Source organism: Anopheles moucheti, chromosome 2 (assembly GCF_943734755.1).
Source record: "Anopheles moucheti chromosome 2, idAnoMoucSN_F20_07, whole genome shotgun sequence".
Classification (NCBI taxonomy): Eukaryota; Metazoa; Arthropoda; class Insecta; order Diptera; family Culicidae; genus Anopheles; species Anopheles moucheti.
Window position 1 is genome coordinate 62,643,400 of NC_069140.1, and position 16,240 is coordinate 62,659,639.

General features: G+C 44.1%; 1 pseudogene; it reads left to right on the top strand.

The window, feature by feature from the left end:
* Positions 1-356: 356 nt before the first annotated feature.
* Positions 357-16,004, top strand: LOC128296998 (dynein axonemal heavy chain 7-like; annotated as a pseudogene).
* Positions 16,005-16,240: the final 236 nt, after the last annotated feature.

Below are 16,240 nucleotides of genomic sequence, written 5' to 3' on the forward strand. Positions count from 1 at the left end.
AGACATGATACGAAATACATATTTAACAAAAGCAACTTTTTTACGTCTAAAATATACACAATAATTCAATTTTTACAAATATTTCATGGATATCTTATTAAAAATGGTTTGAGTTGCAAAACATAATATAAGCTACACGTGTACTGCTACCGTTCCGTCGACTCAACAATAATAAAGCACCAGGCACCGACTGATAAAAAATTGAGGTTGCAGCACTAGAAAACAAAATTCATCGCATTTTAACTAGGTCGTTACGCCAGGAATAGTAGTTGGAAACTATCACACAGGGAAATCAACCACCACCACCGAATCAACCACCGAAACGGGAAATCAACCACTGATCAGATGCTCTCACTATGCGGCAGATCTTGGAGAAGATGACGGAACAGCAACTCTATTCTTTCCATCTCTTCAATGACTTCAAGGCCGCATACGATAGCATAGCCTTGATAGTCAGGTTAGCCAGATAACGGTTACGACGCAATGAACTCTGTTGGAATCCCGGACAAACTTGCCATACTAGTACGAATGATAATGACCAAAGTCGCTAATGACCAAAGTCGACCAAATTTCGGGGACCATATTCTATAAGTCAAAGTGATAGACTCTCGTGACAGCTAGAATTTACGTTTAGTTATCTTCCCAAACGTTGGAGGACTCAATCCCCTCCTTTTCTGCGCTGCGTCACCATCTACATGGGGTTGTCAGGATCATCAAGTGGCTTCGGATCATACCCCATTGCAAGAGCAAGGTAAATTGATTTGAGTCAAAGAACTATTAAAGTGAGTACAGCGGCGGATCAAACGGTAGGCGGTCGCCTAGGGCCTCGCCTTGTCGGGGGCCCCAAAAAATTTGTGTAGTAGTAAATTTCCACTTTGCACTTTGCACTATGCAAAATTTGCCTCTTCCTTTCGAAGAAACTTGGTGAGCGAGAGTGTAAATTGTTCAGTTTTTCATCGGAAAATGTTTGCAACTTATTTTTGACGAAATTGTTGTTCAGACTATTAATACGGTTATATTAGTGTTTTAAGATGTAGAGAAAGACAATTTATTATAGGACTTGTAAATTCAGTTCACCAAGAAAGAAAATCTACAGCATTTCGGATGAGGAACGATGTAACAAAAGAATAAAAATCACTGTAAAGTTTAGCATTACACAATTAACAAAACAATGGCTCATAAAGTATGAAAAGAAGCTAAAAGAAGAGAAAACAACTTGCAATATAAATATAAATATAAGAAAGTTTACTGTAAGGTTAGGTTACCACGGAATTTAGAACAAAATTTAACAAACAGAATGTAAAGAAATTACCATTAAAATTGAAATTTATGTAAAAAACCAGGTAAGATAATTTGTTATAACTTTATTAAAGCCTTAGCTGTCTTCGCTTGACTTGCATAATTGCCAAACATTTTCAGTAAAAAATTAGCTATGCATCATAGGTATAGTACAGTGAAGATATATGTTCTCGTTGAAACAGATGTGATTTAAAACACACTTTTATTAATTTCAACTATTCGACAACTTCAATACTAATTCACCTTCTCTTAAGAAAATGAAAAAATATTACTAAAGGGTGCAGTCCAACTCATTATTGCATCATTTAATTGTTGACGAGTGCAAAGCGATGACATAATGGCAACATGTGTCACCGTACCCTTTTTAATTGTCACGAGGTTCACGTTAATTTCCACTACGAAATTATGCACTATCCGAGAAATTATCTTTCCCCTCCACAATTACTACTGCTGAAACTGCTGGCAACTAAATGTGCCGAATCTAAAGCCGTGTTTGTTTAACTGTAGCTGTAAACTGTAGCACAAACGCTTCTTAAAAATGGAATCATGCAGAAAAATAACTATTACATTATTTAATGAAAAAATCATCATGCAGTACTTTGTTTTTAGTATCTTTAATTTCATCTTTTATTAATACATTCCAGATTTACTTGATTGGTGTAACAAAGTACATGTGTGATATTTGCCATTTCACTAATTCGATGTAAAATATTATTTTTTTTTATCCGAGAATACGCGAATTTCTATTTTTAGTTCCAAAGGTACGATACAAGATAACGAAATATGTGTATAAAGAAATAAGATAAGATAAGATAAGATAAGTTGGAGAAATATCCAACAAACCGAACAGTATCGCCATCTGACGGCATCGGGGCTTCAAAACGAAACACTAACTGTTGTGGTGTGTTTTACTTTTTGCTGCCCTTTCCAGTAGGTTTGCTTCCGTTCGCTGCAGCTCCAGACCCTTTAGCGTTCGTGACCGATATGCGAACTTTAGTGTTTGTAGCCTCCGGCCCACCGACACTCGCCTTCTTCCCGGGTCTTCCTTTTTGGGTCACAATTTTCGCACCCGGTCCAGTGTTCGTAGCCCCCGGCCCACCGGCACTCGTCTTCTTCCCGGGTCCTCCTTTTTGGGTCACAATTTTCGAACCCGGTCCAGTGTTCGTAACCCCCGGCCCACCGCCACTCGTCTTCTTCCCGGGTCCTCCTTTTTGGGTCACAATTTTCGAACCCGGTCTAGTGTTCGTAGCCTCCGGCCCACCGACACTCGCCTTCTTCCCGGGTCCTCCTTTTTGGGTAACATTTTTCGAACCCGGTCCAGTAGCTGCCCTGGAGGTGGCGTCACCTTTCCCATGGTTCGATACTCCACCACGTACTCCGGGAGCTTTGGATTTGACATCTTTCCGTTGGTGAAGCGTTGGTTTCTGCTTGTGATCCCCTTGTGCAGGATCATCCGTACGGAAGCCGACCGTTTTTTTCCGCGAAACGGGTACACTGTCACTGACACGATCTTTGCCATCGGCAGTCGGCTGGTTAGTAGATTCGTCGTTGTCATTTCCGTCGTTGTCATTCGTCTGTTGCTTCTCTTTCGTACTTTTCTCTTTAGTCGAACCCAGTATAACGGAGGCGGGTTTGGGACCGTGGAATGGACGACCGGTACGCCATGGACGACGGGTAACAGGTCTGGCCTTTGCGGTCGTCGTTGGAGCGATTGCAGATATAATCTGACGAGGAACACAGCTGAAAGAGTTGAAAGAGCTGGTCGATGTGGACTCATATTTCAGGCTCATTTGGTATGCGCAATCGATACAACGAATTTCGCAAATGTGGCACAATCGACACGACTGGGAACAACACGATTGGGAACTTCCATCGTCTTTAAAGCGGGTTGGCAGAATAGATTTTGCCAAAGGCTCCTTCTTTTGTGTTTCGTTGCCACACTTTGGACAGCAGCACTCGATTGACAGCCAATTCAAACAGGCCTTGCAACGTTCACAACATTTGAAATATTCTGAAAATAAACAGTCGGAAGTAGTCGTGGGATCTTCAATCGCAACATCATGCACGACTTGCCGCATCAACGTTATCGTTCCCACCAATTCATTGTCGCCGTCGTGTACGAAAAGTTTCTCTTGCACCGGTGAACCATCTCCGGCAGCGCAATCGAAATTCTTTACATACGCGTCCTTCAGATGAAGTACGCCCTTGTAAACGAATCCAGCGGGAATCCGTGGAATCAACACGAATCCTTCAGGTACTTCACTCAACACCATCATGTAAGCTGCTTGGATAGATGGTTGCTTGGATAGTAATGTTATATTTCAATGTTGCTAAAGGTTTATATTAGCTATGGTTGGTTGCTTCGATGGTTGCTTCGATTGTAAACTTCTGAATGATTATATTTCAATGTCGTCAAAGGTTTATATACATGCAAATTCTTCCGACCTTATTATCGGGTTTCGAGTACAACTAATTAGTTCTTCATGGGATATAAAAACATTATTCACATACAGAATGTGTATTAAGTAATTACAGAATGTGTATATTTTCTATACTCGTATGCTAAGATTGTTTTTATAAGTGGCGGTTCAAACGTTAAGCGGTTTAGGCGGTCGCCTAGGGCCTCGCCGTGTCGGGGGCCCCAAAAAACTTGTGAAGTAGTAAAAGGTACAAAGGTACTCCGGGAATTAAGAGCAGAGTTAATTTATATATTGTGCTGTAGCACAAAATCTAATTAAAAAGGTAAAAAAATTATCGAAAATATCTTCCTTGATTATATAAAACATTTGTTTCTAATTGACTAGCTATATCGGCCCTACGCTACGCGTACGTATCGGGCTACGTATCGGGCTACGCAAGAGAAGTATGCAGTGTATTCAAACTCCTTCTTCTTTATCGGCACGACATCTTTAGGATGTTGAAGCCTACCATTTCTATTTTTTTTACTTTATTTACCCGTGGGATAGTCAATGCTGCGTACGGAGGTTTGGTGGTCCAAATGAAATTTTTCCGTGGTCCTGTCTTGTACAAACCGTTATATTCCCTTTCACTTCAACCTATTCATGTATTCTCTTTCTCGAACGGGATTTTCGAGTTAAAGATTTTTATATTTCATATTTCCATTTTTTTAATCTGTTTGTAAATGATCCTACCGTTAGATGCTAGAATAGAAACCATTCTTGTTTTCACTTCCGTAATATTCGCCAGCTATTGCCATTGCGATACTCGTGGAGTGGTATTCTTTTCTCTCACCGATTGTACCGTGAAAATGACCTGCCTGCGTTTTTCGGAACAGTATTGTGGAGGAGTATTGTGTTTAGAATTCCGATTGCCACAATTTTTGCAAGTTTGCAAGCCGGTAATGATGTTATAACCGACACAATCTGTCAGTGTACTACGACATAGCTAGCATTGTCATAGAATGAAACCATATTGCAATCATTAGAACTCTCTTTTCCATTTCATATTACAACCTCATGATTCTTGGAATACCATTTCTGGCTTTCTTGATTTTTACTTATTCGAAGCTGGATTGTAGGTCCAGCTTATAGACTTTATATCTTCGAAAAAATGGATACACAGATACAGTGGTAACTGGTGTTGGTGGTGATATAGCCGGTTCCGATATTGTTTTCGAAGATGATGATGGCCCTAGCGGACCATTTGAAGAAGATGATTAGGGGCGGTCCAGCGGCGGATCAAACGGTAGGCGGAGTAGGCCCCTTCTTACTGCGCTTTTCACTTTGTCACATTTCAAGGGCCTCAATGCCCCCCCCCCCTCCTTCATCGTTTTTAAAATTAGAGGCCCCAACTATAATTCCGCCCTGGGCCTCCAAGCGGATTGATCCTCCACTGCACCTCGAAAAGAAACCTTGGAAAGCGTAAGTCGAACCTTCCGCGTAAGTCGAATCCTGGTGCAATTTCGTTTATACTTCAAAGTCACAGAGTCGACTTCCTGCTCCAAACCTAAATTATTCGACGAATCAGGCGATTTTTAGAAACATTACATTAATATAAGTTAGAAAGAAATGTTTTATGTGAGAAAAAAAGGTATTTTTGACCAATTTTGAGCATTTTGCTTAGATTTTGTGCTATAAACTAGCTCAGCTGTCAAATTTTCAAAAACCGCGTATCACGGGGACTGCCTGTATATACATGCGAAATAGTTACAGTAGTACTTTGTAGAACTGTCAAATAGTGCAGGATTTGCTTTCCTAACAAGTTTCAGTCGTCGTAAACAAATTCCTTCACGCTTCTTTGCAGCCAATCAACGAAATGAAAAAGACGTCAATCTGTTGTGGACACTGCTCGGGTCACTATATCGGACGGTGGAAGGTTACGATATCGATGCGGTGCTAAACTTCGAGAAGGATGATATTCCTCTGAAGGTAATACAGATGCTTGAGGAGCGTGTCTTTACCAACGAAAACTTTGATCCGGAGAAGGTGAAGGCGGCGTCGACGGCTGCGGAAGGATTGTGCAAATGGGTCATTGCGATTGCAAAGTACGATAAGGTAGCAAAGGAGATAGCACTCAAGAAAGCAGCATTAGCCGAAGCTCAAGCGAGTTATAATGTAGGTTCTTGAGTTCTTTTTCCGGTTATCTCACTACACCACATTAGCATCCATTAACAAACTATTGTGTATTATTTCTCCTAGTCCGCTATGACGATACTGAATGCAAAGCTGGAACAGCTACGTATCGTCGAGGAAAATCTTGCGGATCTCAAACGTAAGCTGGACGAACAGATTACTCAACATGCAAAGCTGCAAGCAAATGTAGAGCTGTGTATGAAGAAGCTGGAACGCGCTACGGAGATCATTACCGGTCTGGGTGGTGAGAAGGATCGCTGGCAGACGGCGGCAGAAACGCTGGCACTAATCTACGACACGCTCACCGATGACGTGTTGATTGCATCTGGTATCGTTGCGTACTTGGGACCCTTCACGATGCAGTTCCGGGCACAGCAGATCGAACAGTGGATCGAACGGTGTACGGATCGTGGAACCATCTGTTCCCAGGACTTCCAGCTCGTGAACGTACTGGGAAACCCGGTCGATATTCGGGCGTGGAACATCTTCGGTTTGCCAAGTGATGCATTTTCGGTGGAGAGTGCTATCATCATTCAGTAAGAATTGACCAGGGGCTTTGGGAATAATTAGAGAATAGCGATCGTGTTTTTGTATCGATGCGATGGTAAGACTCGAGATGTGAAGTGTAATGTGTGCTCTTTTTCCTCTTTTTAGCAATGCTCGACGCTGGCCTCTGATGATCGATCCCCAAGGGCAGGCTAACACATGGGTACGCAATATGGAGAAGGCGAACCGTATTTGTATAATACGTCTCTCACACCCTGACTATACACGCGTACTGGAGAACGCCATACAGTTTGGTCTACCAGTGCTACTGGAGAATGTCGGTGAAGAGATCGAACCAATGCTGGAACCGATGCTGTTAAAACAAATCTTCCGACAGGGGGGGAACAATGTGTATCAAGCTGGGTGACTCAATCATAGAGTACCATGATTCGTTTAAATTTTACATCACAACAAAACTCCGTAGTCCCCATTACTTACCGGAAATAGCGGTGAAGGTGACGCTACTCAACTTCATGATCACCCAGACTGGACTGCAGGATCAGCTGCTTTCGATAACAGTGGCGCGCGAACGGTCCGAACTCGAGACGGAAAAGAACGCATTGATCGTGCAAGGGGCGGAGAACAAGCGGCAGCTGCAGGAGATCGAAGACAAGATCCTGCAGGTCCTCTCGTCCGAGGGTAACATTCTCGAGGAAGAAAACGGTGTATCGGTCCTAAGCTCGTCGAAAACGCTGGCCAACGAGATCAACGAGAAGCAAATCGTTGCCGAGGGGACCGAACGTCAGATCGATGCGGCCCGTCGTCCCACTCGACGGTGCTGTTCTTCACGATTGCCGACTTGGCCTGCATCGATCCGATGTATCAGTACAGCCTGAACTGGTTCGTAAACCTCTTTACCGCGACTATCGACAATACCGAGAAGGTGGATGAGGTACCAGCCCGCTTGGAGGAACTTAGGACCTACTTTACGTACAGCCTTTACGAGAATATCTGCCGCAGCCTGTTTGAAAAGGACAAGATACTGTTCTCGCTATTGCTGGCTACGAATCTGCAGCAGGATGCCGGCCAGCTCGGGTCGCCCGAGCTGATGTTTTTGCTTACCGGAGGTGTTGGATTGGACAATCTTGATCCCTACCCGCCAGCCGTTTGGCTGCCGGACAAAAATTGGGATGAGATCTGTCGTTTGAAGATTTCGCCCCGCTGAAGGAACATGTGGTTCAGAACTGGAAGCGGTACTTTGACGATGATACACCACATGAGGCATCCATTCCGGAGCCGTGGAATTCCACGGTGACAGCGTTCCAGAAGCTCCTGGTACTTCGATGTTTCCGGGCGGATAAGTTGGTTCCCACGATCGAGTTATATGTGGCAGGTAGGTGAACAGTTACCCTATAGGATATCGGAGATTTGATTACTGTAGACTGACTGTTCCAATCAATCAAGCAATCAATTCCAGAAACAATGGAACCGAAATACGTGGAACCTCCGGCCTTCAATTTGGCTGCATCGTACGACGAATCGAACTGTTGTGTGCCATTGATCTTCGTGCTAACACCGGGTACCGATCCGATGGCCACGCTGATAAAATTTGCTGACGCCCAGGGTCTGGGGGCAAATCGGCTCTTCTCACTATCGCTTGGACAGGGTCAGGGACCTATCGCAACCAAAATGATCGACGAAGGTACCAAGTTCGGCAATTGGGTTCTGCTGCAAAACTGTCACCTCGCCCAGAGCTGGATGCCGACGCTAGATGCCGACGACGAAATTCTGCGAAAGCTTCCAACCGGACACAACGCATCCCGACTTTCGGCTCTGGCTAACCTGCTATCCGACGGAACACTTCCCGGTGGTGGTACTACAAAATGGAATCAAGATTACCAACGAACCACCGAAAGGTCTACGCATGAACGTGTCGCGCTCGTTCATGAGCGATCCAATATCCAACGTCGAATGGTTCGAGGCGTGCAAACAATCGGCCAACTTCAAAAAGCTCCTGTTCAGTCTGTGCTTCTTCCACGGTGTCGTGCAGGAGCGGCGCCAGTTTGGTCCGATCGGTTGGAACATACCGTACGAGTTTAACGAGACCGATCTGAGCATCAGCTTGAGGCAGTTGCGAATGTTTTTGGACGAGTATGAAGAAGTACCGTATGTGGCACTACGCTACCTAACCGGAGAGTGTAACTACGGTGGCCGTGTAACGGATGATTGGGATCGTCGGTGTTTGAATACGCTTCTAGCAAAGTTCTACACGGCGCAGGTGCTGGAGAACGAGAGAACGGACACTTTGTTGGCCAATACGCTCAAGACACAGGTATGTCGGTTGTTAGGTGTAGTACATCTGTAGTCAGTAACGCCATTTTCTTATCGGATGCAAACTGAAGGATCGTACCGTAAGTATGCCAGGTATTCTTCTGGTTAATTCCCACAGTACCTCACTGATTAGTAAATATAGGTGAAATACATTTAAACTGCCTTGACTGACACACACTGGAACTTTAAAACAATTTACTTTTCAATGTTGTTTGAATTATTAGGATTAGGAAGCTAGGAAATTAAGTAACAAGTATAGACGAACCGGATAATGGGAATGACATAGCAGATGAACTATCAAATGAATTCTAAATGAACTGTACATTGACTTAGGAATAAACGAGTTTCAACTGGACCTTCGACGGGGTTACATCTATCCTTGGTGAAAATTGCAATATCGAACATTTTGGTCCTTCGAACCGGATTAAGGATAGGTGTAATTCAGTGTCAAGAACATTTTTGTGTTGTGCTCGGCATCACGAGCAAGTGATAACGCTCTGCATCAAGAGTATCGGGTCGTAGTGCGCTCGGCAACAAGAGCAACGGTTGTGCAAGGTCATCGGTAGACCACGCTTCGAACGCTACTATCCGCACGTTACACACACATAAGTGTCTTCGCACGCATCAGTGTTACCTGTTTTCGCGCGTATCGTTTCCTCGATTGGTTCTGTGTTAGGAGTGGAGTGTTAGTCGTGCTAAACTATATTCGGTGATAGTGAACGGTTTGCGATGGATAAGAAGAAGAAAGCAGCGCAGCTGAAGAAGAGGATCGCAGAAGAGCACATAAAGGCGTTGGAGAAATTCGAGTCCTCGTTCACGGAAAGTGTCACAAATGAAGTGTCTGATGCGTTAGAGTGCTTAGAACGGTACAAGGACGATTATTTTGGCGCGATTACGCAGTTAATGGAGCTGGACGATAGCTGTGAGGCTATCGATGCAAGCATTCAGGAAAGAATCGCAATGGACGATCGATGCCGACATCTTCGCGCGTTTTTGCGAGACAAGCTGCCAAGGGAGTCGAACCCACTGAATGAATCAACGATGATGCCAAGTTCATCCACGTTCGCGTTTAGTAAACCAAATGTGTCGAACCTCCGTTTCCCTAAGATCGACCTGCCTACTTTTGATGGTGATTATTCAAAATGGCTTTCTTTTCGCGATCGGTTCATTGGCATGATAGACGCTTCTACGGAACTCCCTTCGATTGCAAAGCTCCAATATCTATTATCGTCGTTAAAGGGTGAAGCGGCAATTCCTTATGAACACACTAATTTAACGGCAGATAATTATTCAGTAACGTGGGCTTCATTACTGAAACGGTACGATAACTCAAGATCGCTCATTCGCGAGTATTATCGTAAGCTCCACCATTTTCCTGCAGTGCAAACGGGTTGTGTCAATGACTTAGCACATTTGGTGGATGAATTTACTCGTCATGTTAGCGGTTTGGTAAAGTTGCGCGAGCCGATCGAATCTTGGGACACACCACTGTCAAATCTGCTGCTAATGAAATTGGATTCTACTACTCTTCTGGCCTGGGAGGAACATTCGGTGACTTTTGATAAGGATCAGTACAAAGATATAGTCGATTTCCTACATGAACGGATCCAGATTTTAAAATCTGGATTCTACTGCTCTGGATGAAATTGGATTCTACTACTCTTCTGGCCTGGGAGGAACATTCGGTGACTTTTGATAAGGATCAGTACAAAGATATAGTCGATTTCCTACATGAACGGATCCAGATTTTAAAATCTGCTAAGAGATTCTGTAGTGAAGCAACGCCTGCGGATGTCAAGGTGGCCGGCAACCAACGTCACCCTATAACGCATCGAAAATCGATTACAAATGCTGCTGCAACGCAAGGTTCTTCATCCAGTTCTCCTACCTCCACCACCAATTCTCAACCGCTGAAATGTCCATTAAATTGTTCGGAAGCTCATTTGCTACGTAATTGTCCGGCCTTTCTCACCAACGATACACAACAGCGGCGGGACATTGTAAAGTCAAAGGGATTATGTTGGAACTGCCTCAGTGGTTCTCATCAGGTTAAAGGGTGTAAGTCATATTACACTTGTCGTTCATGTCATGAACGCCATCACACGCTGCTTCATCAAGCATCACAACCGAAGATTACTATGGCGGCTCAATCGGAGGACGAAATGGTGTTCTTGGAAACGGCCATAGTGTATATTTTGGACGATTATGGAAGGCAGCACGAGGCAAGAGCACTGCTTGATTCGGGCTCGATGTCTAACTTTGTTTCGGAAGCTCTGGCTAGGAAACTAATGACCACCCGCACCAAGGTGAATGTTTCCGTTTCTGGCATCGGGAAAGCTATTCAACATGTAAGGGGATCGATCACGGCAACCGTTCGATCCAAAAGCCAACACTTCGCCACTCAGTTGGAACTACTTGTATTGGAAACACCGTCATCGGACATACCAACTTCACCAATCGATGTATCATCCTGGGACATGACGAATGTGACACTAGCGGATCCCACGTATCACATTCCTGGCAGGATTGATGTCGTCATAGGTGGTGACGCTTTCTGGGAGCTACACACTGGGCACAAGCGGTCATTAGGCCCTGGTAGACCATGGCTAGTGGAGACGCATTTCGGATGGGCTGTAGCAGGAAATACATCGCAGTCATCACACACATCTCGTATATGTCATATTGCAACGAACGAGCAACCATTGGAAGCAATAATGACACGGTTTTGGGAAAACGAGACCATACCGGATGATCCTGTTTATTCGGTGGAAGAGGACAGCTGCGAGAAACATTACGTATCTACTACAACTCGTAATGCATCGGGGAGGTATGTTGTTTGCTTGCCAATTAATCCTATTCCGAGTATCGTTTTAGGATCCTCGAGAGAGATCGCAAAACGCAGGTTCCTTGCAGTAGAACGACGTTTGGAAGCCAACCCTCAGATGAAGGGACCATATTCTGCGTTTATGAAGGAATACGAGAAATTGGGGCATATGAAGAAAATGCCTAATCCTGTTGATGATGATTGCCCTCACTACTACCTTCCTCACCACGCAGTTTTGAAAGAGAAGAGTACCAGCACAAAGGTTCGAGTTGTGTTCGATGCGTCGTGCAAGACCTCTACCGGTGTCTCTTTAAACGACAAGCTTCTTGGTGGTCCCGTTATCCAGCAAGATCTTTTCACCATCATGCTGCGCTTTCGATCTCACGCAATTGCTATCACCGCGGACGTCGAAAAAATGTACCGGCAAATCCTTCACGAAAGTCGAGATAGAAACTTTCTGCGCATTCTGTATCGAGAGAACCCGAATGATCCTATAGATACCTATGAACTACAGACGGTCACTTATGGCACTGCTTCAGCTCCGTTTTTGGCGACTAGGACGTTGCGGCAGATCGCACAAGATCATCAGGACGAGTACCCACGGGCAGCGAACTCGGTAATGAATGATTTTTACATGGATGATCTCTTGTCCGGGGCAGAAGATCTATCAGATGCCATCAAGATTCAAAGGGAAATCTCCGCAATGTTACGTTCGGCGGGATTCGTGTTGAAAAAATGGGCATCAAATAATCGAGCGGCACTGACAAGTGTCCCACAGGAGGATCTAGCGACACTACTTACTCATGAATGGCAAGATACTCTAGCAGTCTCAGTATTGGGTATCACCTGGGAGCCAATAAGTGATACATTTCGGTGCAGAGTTGAGTTACCACCAGTACCAGATGTCCTTACAAAAAGGATCACGTGTTCATGTATTGCTAAGCTTTTTGACCCACTCGGGCTGATAGGACCAGCCATTCTCATCGGAAAATTGTTTATGCAACAATTATGGGCACTAAAGCACGACGGCAAGCCATGGGACTGGGACCGAGAATTGCCTTCATCGCTTCGGGAGCAATGGCGGAAGTTTCATTCATCATTGAACCTTCTTCTGGAGTTGCAAGTTCCTCGGTTTATTTCACAATACAAGGCTACCAATGTACAACTACACATCTTCGCTGACGCGTCCCAGAGGGCCTACGGAACATGTTGTTACATTCGATCAGAGACAAATCATCGCGTCACTGTTCAGCTATTAGCAGCTAAATCTAAGGTGGTTGCGTTAGCTAATACTCACTCCATTGCTCGGTTGGAACTTTGTGCAGCGCGCCTGGCGACTCAACTATATCACAAGGTTAGTCGATCACTCAGCATCTTTACGGTTACTATCTGTTGGACAGATTCGATGACCGTCCTTTATTGGCTTAAATCCCCTCCAAACCGTTGGAAGCCTTTTGTGGCTAACCGAATCGCTAAAATTCAAGGAGAAACAGAAATCCAGAGCTGGAAACATGTACCAGGTGTTGATAATCCAGCAGATGATGTCTCACGTGGCCTTGATGCACAGAAGCTGTTAGTTTGTCAACGATGGTGGCATGGTCCAAAATGGTTAGCAGAGAAACCGGAAAATTGGCCCAAGGATCCACTTCCTTCGGCGGAAATATTGGACGTTCCCGAAGAAAGATTGGTGTCTACGCGAATTGCAGCAATTTCAACAGTAGATGACTTCCGTAACATGCTGTTTTCGAGATTCTCCAGCTATAGCAAACTTCGGCGGGTTATGGCATATTGCATGCGATACATACATCGTTTGCGTGATTTCAAGGGTGCAAACAACCGAGACAGCGATGATATCACCCCTCGATCGGTAGAGAAATTATCATCATCCATTCCTCTACTCACGGTAGAAGAACTCCAGCAGGCGGAATTGCGTTTATGTCAGTTATCGCAATTAGATTCGTTTCCAGACGACCTACACAACCTTACACATGGCAAGGCATGTTTAAGAAATTCGAAGTTGAAATGGGTTTTACCATTTATTGACCCATCGGGTACCCTTCGCGTCGGTGGCCGGCTTAGGAACGCAGATATACCGGATGCTACAAAACATCCCATCTTATTGGATTCGAAGCATCCCTTAGCATCATTATTGGCAACTGCATACCATTTGCAGTTACTGCATGCTGGCCCTCAATTGTTATTGGCATCTCTCCGACAGAGATTTTGGATCATCGGTGGACGCAGTTTATCAAAGTCCGTCTATCACAACTGCCATGCGTGCTTTAAAGCCAAACCAACTCTGGTGAGACAATGTGTTGCAGATCTACCATCATCGAGAGTTTCTCCAACAACCCCATTCACTGTATGCGGTGTCGACTACTGTGGGCCAGTCCTGTTAAAGGCAACGATTCGCAACAGGAGCCCAACAAAGGCGTACATTGCAATATTTGTCTGTTTTGCAACTAAAGCCGTGCACATCGAGCTGGTAGGAGATCTTACAACAGCGGCCTTTCTTGGAGCACTTCGTCGCCTAATTGCACGTCGTGGAAGGATATGTGAGCTGCACTCGGATAATGCAACGACCTTCAAGGGAGCATCACACGAACTTCACCGAGTCTATCAAATGTTCAAGTGCAACGAAGCCGACCGCGCAGAAATCTTCAACTGGTGCACAAACAACGAACTGAATTGGAAATTCATCCCACCGCGTGCACCACATTTTGGTGGTCTTTGGGAAGCAGCAGTTAAATCGGCCAAGAAACACATCATCAGAAGTATCGGAACCATAAGTATCACACAAGAAAGCATGTTAACGCTCCTAGCTCAAGTCGAACAATGCTTGAATTCCCGTCCCTTAACTCCTCTATCTAATGACCCTTCAGATCTAGAACCATTAACTCCTGCTCACTTTCTTATTGGCAGAAGTCTGCAAGCTGTACCAGAAGTGGACCACAGTCAAACACCTGACAACCGCCTGAAGGAATACCAGTTGGTACAAAAAAACGTTCGGAACATTTGGTCCCGGTGGATGCCCGAATACCTTCAGCAACTGCAATCCTGTGCCAAACACTGTAATGGTTCACCAGTGACACTAAAGGAAAATCAGTTAGTCATTATAAAGGAGGATAATGTTCATCCTACGATGTGGCCGATGGGTAGGATTGTAGCTTTGCATCCGGGCAAGGATGATGTTGTTCGTGTAGTTACGTTACGCACAGCATCAGGAAAACAGATCGTTCGTCCATCTGTTCGGTTAGCCATTCTTCCGATTGCAGACACGGAAGGGAAATCAGATTAGTGAGACGGTCAATAAGTGAACTCGATACATATTTGAATTCTAATAGTTTCAGGAACATACTCTATGAACTCAGCTAATTAAGAAAAGAATTACTTCTTTTGGTGGCCGGAATGTTTGAATTATTAGGATTAGGAAGCTAGGAAATTAAGTAACAAGTATAGACGAACCGGATAATGGGAATGACATAGCAGATGAACTATCAAATGAATTCTAAATGAACTGTACATTGACTTAGGAATAAACGAGTTTCAACTGGACCTTCGACGGGGTTACATCTATCCTTGGTGAAAATTGCAATATCGAACAAATGTTAAGTAACTTTATTATCTGAATTTAATGCTTCATTCCCAAAATACCCACCATTAGCATTTGCTGCAAATGAAGGTAATGTAAAATTAGGTTAAATTGCCAAACCTGGTTCAAAAAATTTTAAACAAAAATTGATTATGTTTCATTCTACTAATTGGCTAAATTTCCATTGGATTTCCACATTCAATTGACAATGGTAGATTCTTGAGGATTTAAAGGTTTGTAAAAAATTGGAAACTGTTTGATTTTGTTTTTAAGTTTCATTAAATTACTGTAACCAATTCTTGATTTTCTAAAACATTAACGTAACGTAAGTAGTCTACTACTTTCACATTCTGGGTGTCGGGCTTTTTCTTCACCCAGGCATTTTTGACCGGCGCACAGCAAAACTTTGCCCGCAAGTACGTCATACCGATCGATCTGCTAGTGTTCGATAATGAAGTGTTGCGGGAAGCGGACATCACGGAACCGCCGGACGATGGGGTGTACGTGTATGGATTGTTTTTGGAAGGCACCACATGGGATAGGGAAAAGGGCAGGATGGGATCTGCAGGAGTCTATACCACGCGTCCTGTTTGATACCGTGCCATACGTGAGTACTGCTTAAGATGGTAAGGTTTTCCTGCCGCTAAATTCATATTTGCTCTTTTAGATTCTGCTGAAACCGATGAAAAAAGACGATTTTGTTCCGCGGCACACGTACCGCTGTCCGGTATACAAGACGGCCGAACGGCGCGGTACGCTTTCCACGACGGGCCACAGTACTAACTTTGTCATAGCGTTGTTGCTAAATTGTGATCCCAATGTAAAACCGGACCATTGGGTTTTGCGTGGTGCGGCTATGCTTTGTCAGCTTAGTCACTAACCGGTTTCAACGCACAGCACGGAGGAAGAAGCATGAAGTATAAAATAGGCTCCTAATGCTTTTTTGCCCCTTTCTGCGATCAATGACTTAGGGGATTTTCGTTTAATGAGGCTTTTTCAGAATTACAAGTCATTTTACAAGCAAATTAAGACATGATACGAAAATAGCACGATATACATATTTAACAAAAGCAACTTTTTTACGTCTAAAATATACACAATAATTCAATTTTTACA